Below are 12,735 nucleotides of genomic sequence, written 5' to 3' on the forward strand. Positions count from 1 at the left end.
CACAGCCTCCTCGCCACCCCAACCTTTGTCAACAACATGGATGTATTCCCCACACTGTAGTTTTATCAAGAAGGTCATAAAATAAAGTCATACGGTGTGTTACTTTTGAGACTGGCTTCTTTCACTCAGCATGATGCCTCTGAGATTCATCTAAACGGTTACACAGATCAGTAGTTTGTTCCCTTTTTATTTTTATGTTTTATTTTTTAATTTTTTTAATGTTTATTTATTTTTGAGACAGGGACAGAGTGTGAGCAAGGCAGGGGCAGAGAGAGAAGGAGACACAGAATCTGAAACAGGCTCCAGGCTCTGAGCTGTCAGCACAGAACCCAATGCGGGACTCAAACCCACAAACTGCGAGATCATGACCTGAACCGAAGTCAGATGCTTACTGACTGAGCCACCCAGGCCCCCCAGTTTGTTCCCTTTTTAATGTGGAGTGGTATTCCACTGCATGGATATGCCAGTTTGTTTATCCATTCACTAGTTGAAGGACATTTATTTGGCTTCTCCAGTTGGAGGCAATTTTGAGTAAAGCTGCTATAAACATTCATGTATAGGTTTCTGTGTGAAGAACATTGGTTTGCATTTCTCTAGGATAAACACCCAGGAGTGGGATCTCTGGGTCAAAGCTTTATAAGAAACTGCCAAACTGTTTTCCAGTCTCTGTGTGACTTTGCATTCCCACCAGCAATGCGAATTCTGGGTTTTGCCCATCCTCTCCTGTACTTGGTATTTTCAGTATTTTTAGTGAAGCCATCCTAGTAGGCAGGTAGTGGTATCTCCATGTGGTTTACATTTGCGTTTCCCTAATGGATAGTGACACTGAACATCTTTTTCATGTGCTTATTTGACATCTGTGTATCCTTTTTGGTGGACATGTCTGTTAAAGTCTTCAGCCCATATTTTAAACTGAATTGTTTGTTTTCTTACTGTTGAGTTTATTTTTTTTTAAGTTTATTTATTTTGAGAGAGAGAGAGCACACACTCACAAACGGGGGAGGGGCAGAGAGAGAGGGAGAGAGAATCCCAAGCAGGCTCTGCACCATCAGCGCAGAGCCTGATGCGGGCTCGAGCTCATGAACCCCAACATCATGACCTGAGCTGAAATCAAGAGTCAGGCGGACGCTTAACCAACTGAGCCATCCAGGAGCCCCTTACTGATGAGTTTGAAGACTTCTTTATTCATTCTGGATTCAAGTCCTTTATTGGCAACATAGTGATTTACAAATATTTTCTCTTTTCAATCTCTTTTTTTTTAATTTTTTAAAATGTTTTTGTTTTATTTATTTTTGAGAGAGAGAGAGACAGCATGAGCAGGGGAGGGGCAAAGAGAGAGAGGGGCAGGGGAGGGGCAAAGAGAGAGAGGGAGACAACAGAATTTGAAGACAGGCTCCAGGCTCTGAGCTAGCTGTCAGCACAGAGCCCGACGCAGGGCTCAAACCCACAAACTGTGAGATCATGACCTGAGCCAAAGCTGGACGCTTAACTGACTGAGCCACCCAGGTGCCCCTGTCTTTTCAATCTCTTAATGGTGTCTTTCATAGAGCAGGCATTTTTACTTTTGATATAGACTGATGTACCAATTTTTTTCTTTGTGCATTGTGTTTTTGGTGTCATATCTAAGTACTCTTTGCCTAATCCCAGGCCACAGAGACTTTTCCTGTGTTTTCTTCTAAAAAAATATACAGGGCCTCTGCGTTTTGTTTATATCTGTGATCTGTTTTGAGTTAATTTTTCTACAATGTGTGATGTCAATTGGAAGTCCTTTTTTTTTTTTTTTTAAATATATGGCTGTCCACTTGTTCCTACATAGTTTGGTGAAATCAATGCCTTTTTTAGAACAAAGTTCCCTAGGATTGTACCTTCTTTAGGATTGAAGGAGTTATAGAGGATTCACTCTTGGGTCCTTCCTCTCTTTCCAGGAATCACTCTTGTACTCTTGTTCCTTATTTCTTTCTGAGTTTTCCTGAATTTGGGTTTATTTTTTAATGGCATGTAATGGAACACTTACTATTTGTAAGTTGATTGAGCATAAAGTATTCCATTATAGAATGGCCATCTATCACAAGAAGACATGTGAGCTGTAAAAAACATTAACTGTGCTCTCTGAGCTGGTATGCAACTTTACTAGAATAATGCAGCTTTTGTACTGTGTGTAGTTGGGATAAAATAAGAGACAGATAGATAGACAGTTATTGTTGGGGAAACAGGTGTTGGCTGAACTCGGGTTCTGTTGCATGTATTCTGAACATGGTTGTTTCCCAACACTTTTAGGATTGCTCCTCCAGACTCAGCTGTCTAAAAGTTTCCCTGGGCACCTTTCAGAGCAAATAACATGACTTCTCAGAGTACTGCTGTTTCCAAAAATGTTTTTATTCCTTCTCCAGCTCACAGACATGTCTTTAGAGGCAGGAATGGCAAGTGGTCCTGGCCCTAGAATAATTGTCCTGGCCCTTATAGGTTACATTTTTGATGCCTTTGTTTTCCCCATCTGTAAAATGGGAAATGTACCTTCTCATCAAATTCTTAATGAGTCTAATAGTGCAAAGAGTGGCTGGGGCAGAATAAGATTCCTTAGTCTTAATGTCCTAAAAACTTATGATCTGCTGCTGTAGAAACCATTTTCAACTGTTAAAAGAAAAAAAAGTGAATAAATAGGATTCTGGGGGCACCTGGGTGGCTCATTCAGTTAAGTGTCTGACTCTTGATTTCTGCTCAGGTTGTGATCACACAGTTTCGTGAGTTTGAGCCCCAAGTTGGGCTCTGTGCTGACCCTATAGAGTCTGCTTGGAATTCTTTCTTTCCCTCTCTCTGCCCCTCCCCTGCTCATGCTCTGTCTCTCTCTCTCTCTCAAAAAAAAAAAAAAAAAAAGTAAAATAAATAAATAAAAATGAATTTTGAAAAATAAGATTCTGTACACTTAAGGGACAGGGAAAGATTGCCTCCAGGCCTATAAATGATACTCTTTGGGGATTCTCTGATTCTTCTCCAGAAGTTTTGGCTGTTGACCCTTTAGTCTTTTCCATGTCTGTAGACCTTGCTAATGTTAGTTCAGAATTTAGTTCTTTTTTGTTTCCTTTTACTGCCCCTTCAGGGCCCCTAGAAGAGACCTGACAGGGTAGTAATTGATAATAAACCTATAATTGTCTAATTGTCTTATCTTCTTGATATTGAACACTGGAACTTTTTACTAGAATACAAGAGAAATTAGGATTGAAAAAGTTGCTCCAAGTATAATGACTGCATAAAGTTGGGGTGAATTGTTCTGTTTTAAAGTATAGTAACACAAGTTTTTTAATTTCTCCTGGGCTTTCAAATTGCCTGCTTAAGTTTGGGCTTGGTCTTGAACAATGTATGCAGAAAATGGCAAGGCAGAGTAAAGGACCAGTATGTTGCCTGTATGTTACAATCTAATTGCTTTCCTTTCAATATGTGCCAATTTCCTCTCGAAGGGAGAAAACTAGCGTTTATAGAGTTGATACACATCAAACTTTGCTCTCAGTAAGACAGATGGATCAGTCTGTCCTCGGGCCTCTGCAATACATTTGAGGCAGTCCCTGTGGGCCTTGTTAAAGGGGCCTCATTCTTACTCTTGGATTAGGAGGGAACCTGGGCAAACCTGATACTTAATTCTCATGGCAGTACTAAAATCAATAACAAAAGTGTTTAGTCATTGGCTAGGGAGGAGGAAAGGTAGAGAAGATACTTCAATTCTAGGATATTTGAGTTTAAAATTTTTATTTCCCATCCAACTCATGCAGTTCATATATCTAGTAGTAAACCTGTAGCAATAGCATGGCATAATATTTAAGAATATAATATAGGGACGCCTGGGTGGCTCAGTCGGTTAAGGATCCGGCCTTGGCTCAGGTCATGATCTCACAGTTTGTGGGTTTGAGTCCCGCATCGGGCTCTGTGCTGACAGCTAGCTCAGAGTCTGGAGACTGCTTCAGATTCTGTATCTCCCTCTCTCTCTGACTTTCCCCTGCTCACACTGTCTCTCTCTGTCTCTCAAAAATAAATAAATAAATAAATAAATAAATAAATAAATAAATAAGAATATAATATAGTGTTTAAGAGTATAGACTTTGGAAACCAGAACAGACCTGGCTCTAAATTCTGCACCTTTCATTTATTGTGTATCTTGGGCAAGTCACTTAACCATTTAAAGCCTTGATTTCTTTATCTATAAAATAAGAACAGTAATACTGTTTCTCAGAGTTATTGGGAGGATAAAATAAATAATCTATGTATAACAATTAAGCTTAATAATCTGTGTAGCTGTTACTGATACCTACATCAAATTAAAGTTGTTGTCCTGGACAGTGGAATAGGAGGATTCTTCTTGTAAGGGTGGTAGATGGCAGCTTCTAGCAGCAAGCTAAATTTGCTATTCAGGTTGGATTGGCCATTAAGGGCTAGAATCAGCCTAAAAAATCAATACTTCCCAAAGAATTTTTAAAGGACAAGTATTAGAAATAATTTGCCTTTCTTAGTGTAAATGATTGGTACCATTATTTCCTAGTTGGCTCCTGGACCCACCTTGTACCTGAATATGATACTGATTAAGCCATCATCATATTTTATCTCATGAAGGGTCATAATATCAAAGATAATCTCCCCCCTTCCCTGTCCCAAGTCTAAAGGTGCCTTGAGAAACTAAGTATTTGTTTAAGAAAAGAAAAAAAGAGGATCTGCTGTCAAGAGCTTAGACAAACAAACTGCTTTCCCCCAGGCTACCTTCATAGCAGACAATCTGCATTCATGCGCACTTACTCCCAAACTGTACTTTGCTTTTTGTAAGTTTTGGGGATCTGAAGGAGCCTTAAGGAATTCAGTTAAACTACTGGCACCACCACCTTCCCTAGGAAAATTCTGTGGATGAGAAAACTGTGGCCGAGAGAAGTGAAGTCTTTTACCCAAGGTTACGAAGTTAGTAATAGGCTGTGACTGGGCATTTCTTTATTTCTCCTGTTGTATAGATCAATTTGCAAAGACTTGTCTGGGTTTGACCCTTAAGCCTGGAAGGTAGTAGTACACTTCTCTGAGAGCTGTTCTTTAGTAGTCTTCCCTTCAAGTCAGTTCCTGAAGTCAAATCTAAATCCCCACCTGAGCATCCGAGGTCTGGAGATAAAAGTATGGCAGGTGTGACAGATACTCCAGAGGCTTCTGGCTTTACTGAAGTTTAGTTTTGCTTATGCTTTGGACCACTACACTTGATGTCCCCCGTAGTTACCACAAGAGCACAGCTCCTTCCGCCTGAAATTACAGTATCTCAAAAATTCCATTTGTAGATTGGTCCAGATCTTGCTTTGTCTTTTACAAGAAATATTCCTGGGTATAGCATAGTCAGAAAAGTAGAATATGAGGACCTAACACTTTTTCCTAAAATGGAATGTGCAGGCATAAACAGAAAAGCCAAAACCCAAAAAGCTTTTTATTCTCATATAATTTTGTTCCATGTCTCTCTGGATATAGAAGTATCAAAAGGGGTAAATGAACTTCTGTTTATATCATGCTCTGATTTGTTAGTCTGTTATACATGATCCACCTTGTGAATGACAGTATTCTGTCTCCAGGAACATGAGCCAATATTTGCAGGATGAAGAGCAAGGATGGGAGTGGGCTGGTGACCCTCTAGAAAGTAAGAAGGGAGAAGTAGGCTCTGAGGGCAAAAGGGTCGAGACAGGCATTTCTGAAGCCAAATGGTGTTGAAATAATATACCACAGGCCTTTTTCCTCGTCAGCGTAATCCAATTGAGAATGCCCAACCGCCCCTGACAAGAGTCACTCAGGAGTGAAGAGCTTCGCTACCAGGGAAAGCAGCTTATGTGTGCATTTTGGCTCAGGAATGTGCCAGCCCAATGCTGGCCAAATGAGAAAAGGCTGCTGCACGCTGGAGAACACCACCCTCCTGGGAGGCTGGTGACTGCTTCCCTGTAGGCTAAGAAGAAAGTGTTTCCTTTCGTCTAAGGGCAGTCCTTGATGCCACTGTTGAGATCTTTGACATAGATTATCAGAGAGGGTGGCAAGCTCTCATGTAAAAAGAGAGAACAATGTCAGGATTCATTCCCTCTCGGACAGGTCACCTCATCATTTTGAAAAGACAAGAGACTTGGGGGACATCTGGAGACTCTCACATTGCTACTGAGCCAAACTGAGACTTCTCTGTTTTACTCTCATTGTGTATGGAGTTGAGCTCCCTGCTTAGTGCTCTTTTTTTTTTAATTTTTTTTTAATGTTTTAATTTTGAGAGAGAGAAAGAGACAGCATGAGCAGGGGAGGGTCAGAGAGAGAGGGAAACACAGAATCAGAAGACAGGCTCTAGGCTCTGAGCTAGCTGTCAGCACAGAGCCTGACGCGGGGCTCGAACCCACTAACCGCAAGATCATGACCTGAGCCGAAGCCGGATGCTCAACTGACTGAGCCACCCAGGCGCCCCTGCTTTGTGCTCTTGAACAGAGTATGAGCAGAGTACCACCAAGACATCTCTAAAGGGTTTCACTTTGCTTTGTGTTGAAGTAGTTCATGAGCTTCTTGAGAAATAGTTTAATAATTCTTCTTGTAATTGTTCTTATTCAGCACTGATGAACCAGAAGTAGGACTCAGATTTAGTTTTAGAAGCAGGTAGCCTAGTCCTAGAAGGATCCCAAGTGTTCTTTCTCCAATGGGGAGTTGAATTTCCCCTCCTTGTAATCATTCCTTTTTTTTTTTTTCTTTCCCATCTTGGAACATGAACCAGTCACCTTCAGAGTACCCCTCTACCTGATCTGCACTCTCTGTTTACTGGACTGTTTGTGCCTTGAAGTTGACAGCCTTCCAGGGCGGGAATTTTGGCCACTTGGCAGTGGTATCAGATGTCTCCTTGGTTGTGAAATTAGTCAGCCTGCTTACTATGAGCAGCATCATGGCCTCTTTCCCCTCAAGGACTCAGGCAGCTTTCTCACTCTTCTGAAGAAGATCTAGACAGTTGAATCTCATTCCCCAGGCAGGCGGAGCCAGGAGGCAGAACACCAGAAACTTTTCTGTTCCGGCTTCGAAGGAAGCAGTGGAGTTGAATAGCTAGGGGTACAGATTTTGGAGTCACATGAATCTGGATTTGATTTCCATTTACACCACTTACTGGTTGTACAGTCTTAGCTGATCGGTAGATCTACTTTCTAACTCTCATTTTCGTCTTCAAAATGGCGTGAAGAGAACAGGTATATAAGTGCTTAGCACATGGCATGGCACAAGGTAATAAACAGAAGCTGCTATTAATATTGTTTTTTTATCTCTTCTAAAAAGAGGATGAATGTTTCCATCATTTGTTTAAAAAGGGAAGCCTCTTCCTTTCTCTGATACCTATGCATACTTTGGGAAAAGCTGAAACCCTCAGAAATTAAAAGAGCTATCCCAGGGCGCATGGGTGGCTCAGTTGGTTAAGCACCCAACTTCAGCTCAGCTCATGATCTCATGGTTTTGGGTTCGAGCCCCACGTCAGATTCTGTGCTGTCAGAGGCTGGAGCCTGCTTTGGATCCCATGTCCCTGTATTGCCCTGCCCCTCACCCACTCATGCTCTGTCTCTCTCTCTCTCTTAAGAATAAATGAAAAACATAAAAAAAAAGCTATCCCAAATTGCACCCTATGTAAATAACAACCACTAGTTATCTCAGCATCTATCCTTCATTTTTATCCATTTTAAGGTTTAATAATCAAAGATAGAAGGCTTGCCTTTCAAGTTTTTGATATTTACTTAAAACTTAAGAAATAAACTGAACTTACAGTAACTTAGAAAATTAAGAATCCTGGACTGGGACTCCAGAACTAAAAAACTAGAATAATAATATCTTAGTTATATTTATTACATGTTATTCCATACACTGTACAATGTATTCTACATATATTGCGTGAGATAATATATGTAAATTACCGAGCACAATGGCTGACACATAGTATATGCTCAATAAATGTTAGCTGCTGTTATTTGTTTTTAAATACAATTTATTTTAATTCCCTAACACCTATTTTAACTCCTGATAAAATACAGGCTTTGAAATTGTAGTATCTATCACACAACCATTAAGTTGCAGAACTGGAATTTGAATCCTGCTCAAAAGCTCATGTTTTTACATAGTGCCCTCAACTTCTAGTCCCAGTTGCTTTTTTTTTTTTTCTTGTCCCAGTTCCAAAACACACTGGCTTTGTAGCCTTGTACAAATTACTTAACCTTTCTAAATCTTAAGTTTCTCATTCATAAATTATTTTTAGGGCCTATCTTAGTTGTAATACCTAGGATTTGGAGCGTTTTGTAGAATGGCCAGTTGAAAATTAGGGTTTATTTTGCAGAAAACTCTTACTCAGAGTATAACCTGTAAACCATTTTAGGTTCACAAACTGCTGCTTAGTACATGATGGGATGTGTGCAAAAACTGAGGGAAAACATTTAGCGATTTTTATAACGTCTTGACTGTAATATATGTTGCTTCTAATAATAAAATGGAGTTTGTATTGTATTATATCTTTGTTTTTTAAATTTCATTCTCTGGCTGTTCATTTTATATTGTGGTTTATAAAACAATGGATCTGCAATGCATTAATATAAAGAAAAAAAATTGTCCCTTAACCACAGACAGATTGAGAAGCACGGTTTTAGAGGACCATCTGAACATCTTAACAGGATTGTGAATTGAAATTCCAGTTTCGTTTTGTTTTTTTAACATGTTTACTAATGTATTTACAAAGAGGTACCTCTTAAATCAGAAACGGTCTGAGCCTGGGTGGCTCAGTTGGTTGGGCGTCACACTTCGGCTCAGGTCATGATCTCATGGTTCATGGGTTCCATCCCTGTGTTGGGCTCTGTGCTGACAGCTCCGAGCCTGGAGCCTGCTTGGGATTCTGTCTCCCTCTCTCTCATCTGCTCATGCTCTGTTTCTCTCCTTAAAAAAAAAAAAAAAAAAAAACTTTTTTTAAAGAAATACAAAATCAGAAATGTCCTGGGCACCTGGGTGACTAAGTCAGTTAAGCATCCCGCTTTTGATTTTGGCTCAGGTTGATCTCGTGGTTTGTGGGTTTGGGCCCCATATCAGGCTCTGGGCTGATGGTGTGGAGCCTGCTTGGGATTCTTTGTCTCTCTCTCTCTCTCTCTCTCTCTCTGCCCCTCCTCTACTCATGCTTTACCTCTCTCTTTAAAAATAAATAAATAAACATTTAAAAAAATGCTTTTAAAAAAAAAAAAGAAAGAAATGACCTTACCAGTGGTGCCCGGTGAGAAGCACACTGTCCCCTGCCATCCCCACCTCCCCCACCTACCACAATCTGCAGGGGGTTTTCATGGTAGAGTATCTCTGATGCTCCTGGCAATCAGCAGTTGAACCGAGAGAGCAAAACTCCCAATTCTGCCTAGGCCAAACTCTTGGGAGAGTTCATTGTATATGTCACAATTCTCTTTTTTTTGGAGGGGTATGGGAGTGAGGGTGATGGTGAAGGTTCCTGGTTGGGCTCACTAAAGAGCTATGGGGCACCGGGCTGGCTCAGCCTGTGGGGCATGCAGCTCTTAATCTTGGGGGTGTGAGTTTAAGTCCCACATTGGGTGTAGAGATTACTTAAAAATAAAATCTTTAAAAAGTCCAGCTCTTCTAGTTTTCAGTCATTAAGTCTCCATAAGCATTGACTCATGGAATAGAAGTGCTGGAATGAATGTAGTATAGCAGTTACAGATTCCAGCTACCTAATTTGACAAGATGAGCTTGGGTGTCTAATGCCTGGCTATTGGTAGTAGTGAGACCAATGATCACTTATCCACTGACTAGATTATATACTATGTGAGCCACATCCAGAGCCTCCAGAGAGTTCTCTATGGGACGTTGCCCAAGCGTTATACGATAACACTCCTGCCTGCTCCAGGCCTCTCATGCCACGTGAGCTCTTTGACCTTACGAAGCAAAAGATTAGCAAATAAAATCTAGCAATATATTAAAAGAATAATATACCAAGGCTAAGTAAGGTTTAATCCTGGGAATGCAAGGAAGATTCAATCTCTGAAAATCTGATACTCTACCATGAAAACCCCCTGCAGATCTACTATCTTAACATTCTAAAGAAGAAAAACCTCTTGATCATATCAATTGATGAAGAAAAGGCATTTGATAAAATATAATATCCACTCATGGTAGTGAACATATGACTAACATCCTACTTTAGAGTAGAACACTGAATGCATTTACCCTAAGATTGGCAACAGAGAAAGATATCTACTTTCATGCTACTGAAGTTGCAGCCAGTGCAGTAAGACAAGAAAAGGAAATAAAAGGCACGTACATTGGAAAGGAAGAAATAAAACTCACTATTTGCAGATAACATAATTGTCTATGTAGAAACCCCCAAGGAGTCTACAATAACAACAAAATCTTAGAACTAATAAAGTGAGTTTAGTAAGGTCCCAGAATATAAGTTTAACACAGAAAAATCAATCATGTCTCATCTCTTTGGTCTTGGCCACAGAAACGAGACAGTGAAGGGGATATTCATCATTTGGAAAGCATTGCAATAAGACGCACAGGTTGTGCCACTGCTGTGACTTTAAAGCCTACCACCTTCAGAAGTAAACCTGTGGCAGGTTATGGCTATCCTGCCAAGCAGAAGAGAAAGTACAACTGGAGTGCCAAGGGTAAAAGATGAAATACCACTGGGACAATCTAATAAGGCACCTAAAAATTGTATACTGCAGATTCAGGCCTGGATTCCATGAAAGAACAGCACCTAATCCCAAAAGGGCAACTATTACAGTATCCAGTTCATCTTAAGGATTTCAATAATCAGTCACATAATGTTCTGATTTAAAACAAAACAAAAAATCAGTCCCATTTCTAAATGGGACTGAAATTTCTGAAAACAAGACACAATATCATTTACAAACATATCAATAAAATTAAATTCTTAGGTATAAATGTAACAAAACATATACAAAATCTGTATGCTGAAAACTAACATACACTGATGAAAGAAATTAGGAAAAAATAAATGAACAGAGAGATTACCATGTCTGTGAATTGGTAGGCACCACTTGGTAAAGATGTCATTTCTCTTCAAACTTGTCTATAGACTCAGTGCAATTCCTATCAAATTCCCAACAATATTTTTTTTGTAAACACAGACAAATTTATGTTGAAATGGAAAGGCAAAGGAACTAGAATGCTGAAAGCAGTATTGAGAAATAGTGAAGTTGGAGGGGTCACTACCTAATTTTAAGACTTAGAATAAAGTTAATCTAGACAGTATACTTTCAGAGAGTTAGAGATAAAGATCAGAACAGAATAATGAACCTAGAATATACTCACAAAAATAAGGCTAATTAATGATTGACAAAGGTGCACTGACAATTCCACGGAAAAAATTCTTTTTCAAGAAATGTTGGAACAACTGGGTATCCATATGCAAAACAAAATAGAACCTCCATTGTGCTCTGCACTGACAATGCAGAGCCTGCTTGGGATTCTCTCTTCCTCTCTCTGCTCCTCCCCCACTGGTGCTATCTCTGTCTCAAAAAAAATAAATAAAACTTAAAAAAATAAAAGTTTCTAAACTCAACAGTAAAGGGCTCCTGGATGGCTCAGTTGGTTAAGCGTCCGCCTGACTCTTGATTTCAGCTCAGGTCATGATGTTGGGGTTCATGAGCTCGAGCCCGCATCAGGCTCTGCGCTGATGGTGCAGAGCCTGCTTGGGATTCTCTCTCCCTCTCTCTCTGCCCCTCCCCCGTTTGTGAGTGTGTGCTCTCTCTCTCTCAAAATAAATAAACTTAAAAAAAAATAAACTCAACAGTAAGAAAACAAACAATTCAGTTTAAAATATGGGCTGAAGACTTTAACAGACATGTCCACCAAAAAGGATACACAGATGTCAAATAAGCACATGAAAAAGATGTTCAGTGTCACTATCCATTAGGGAAACGCAAATGTAAACCACATGGAGATACCACTACCTGCCTACTAGGATGGCTTCACTAAAAATACTGAAAATACCAAGTACAGGAGAGGATGGGCAAAACCCAGAATTCGCATTGCTGGTGGGAATGCAAAGTCACACAGAGACTGGAAAACAGTTTGGCAGTTTCTTATAAAGCTTTGACCCAGAGATCCCACTCCTGGGTGTTTATCCTAGAGAAATGCAAACCAATGTTCTTCACACAGAAACCTATACATGAATGTTTATAGCAGCTTTACTCAAAATTGCCTCCAACTGGAGAAGCCAAATAAATGTCCTTCAACTAGTGAATGGATAAACAAACTGGCATATCCATGCAGTGGAATACCACTCCACATTAAAAAGGGAACAAACTGGGGGGCCTGGGTGGCTCAGTCAGTAAGCATCTGACTTCGGTTCAGGTCATGATCTCGCAGTTTGTGGGTTTGAGTCCCGCATTGGGTTCTGTGCTGACAGCTCAGAGCCTGGAGCCTGTTTCAGATTCTGTGTCTCCTTCTCTCTCTGCCCCTGCCTTGCTCACACTCTGTCCCTGTCTCAAAAATAAATAAACATTAAAAAAATTAAAAAATAAAACATAAAAATAAAAAGGGAACAAACTACTGATCTGTGTAACCGTTTAGATGAATCTCAGAGGCATCATGCTGAGTGAAAGAAGCCAGTCTCAAAAGTAACACACCGTATGACTTTATTTTATGACCTTCTTGATAAAACTACAGTGTGGGGAATACATCCATGTTGTTGACAAAGGTTGGGGTGGCGAGGAGGCTGTG

At 40.1% G+C, this 12,735-nt stretch overlaps 1 protein-coding gene and 1 pseudogene across 8 annotated transcripts in view; both read left to right on the top strand.

Annotated features, from left to right (window-relative positions):
- Positions 1 to 12,735, top strand: part of GBF1 (golgi brefeldin A resistant guanine nucleotide exchange factor 1) — a 122,234-nt gene that overhangs the window by 75,405 nt on the left and 34,094 nt on the right. The window lies entirely within an intron of this gene.
- Positions 10,245 to 10,788, top strand: LOC115304142 (annotated as a pseudogene).

The sequence above is a fragment of the Suricata suricatta genome, chromosome 2, assembly GCF_006229205.1.
Source record: "Suricata suricatta isolate VVHF042 chromosome 2, meerkat_22Aug2017_6uvM2_HiC, whole genome shotgun sequence".
In the NCBI taxonomy this organism is placed as follows: Eukaryota; Metazoa; Chordata; class Mammalia; order Carnivora; family Herpestidae; genus Suricata; species Suricata suricatta.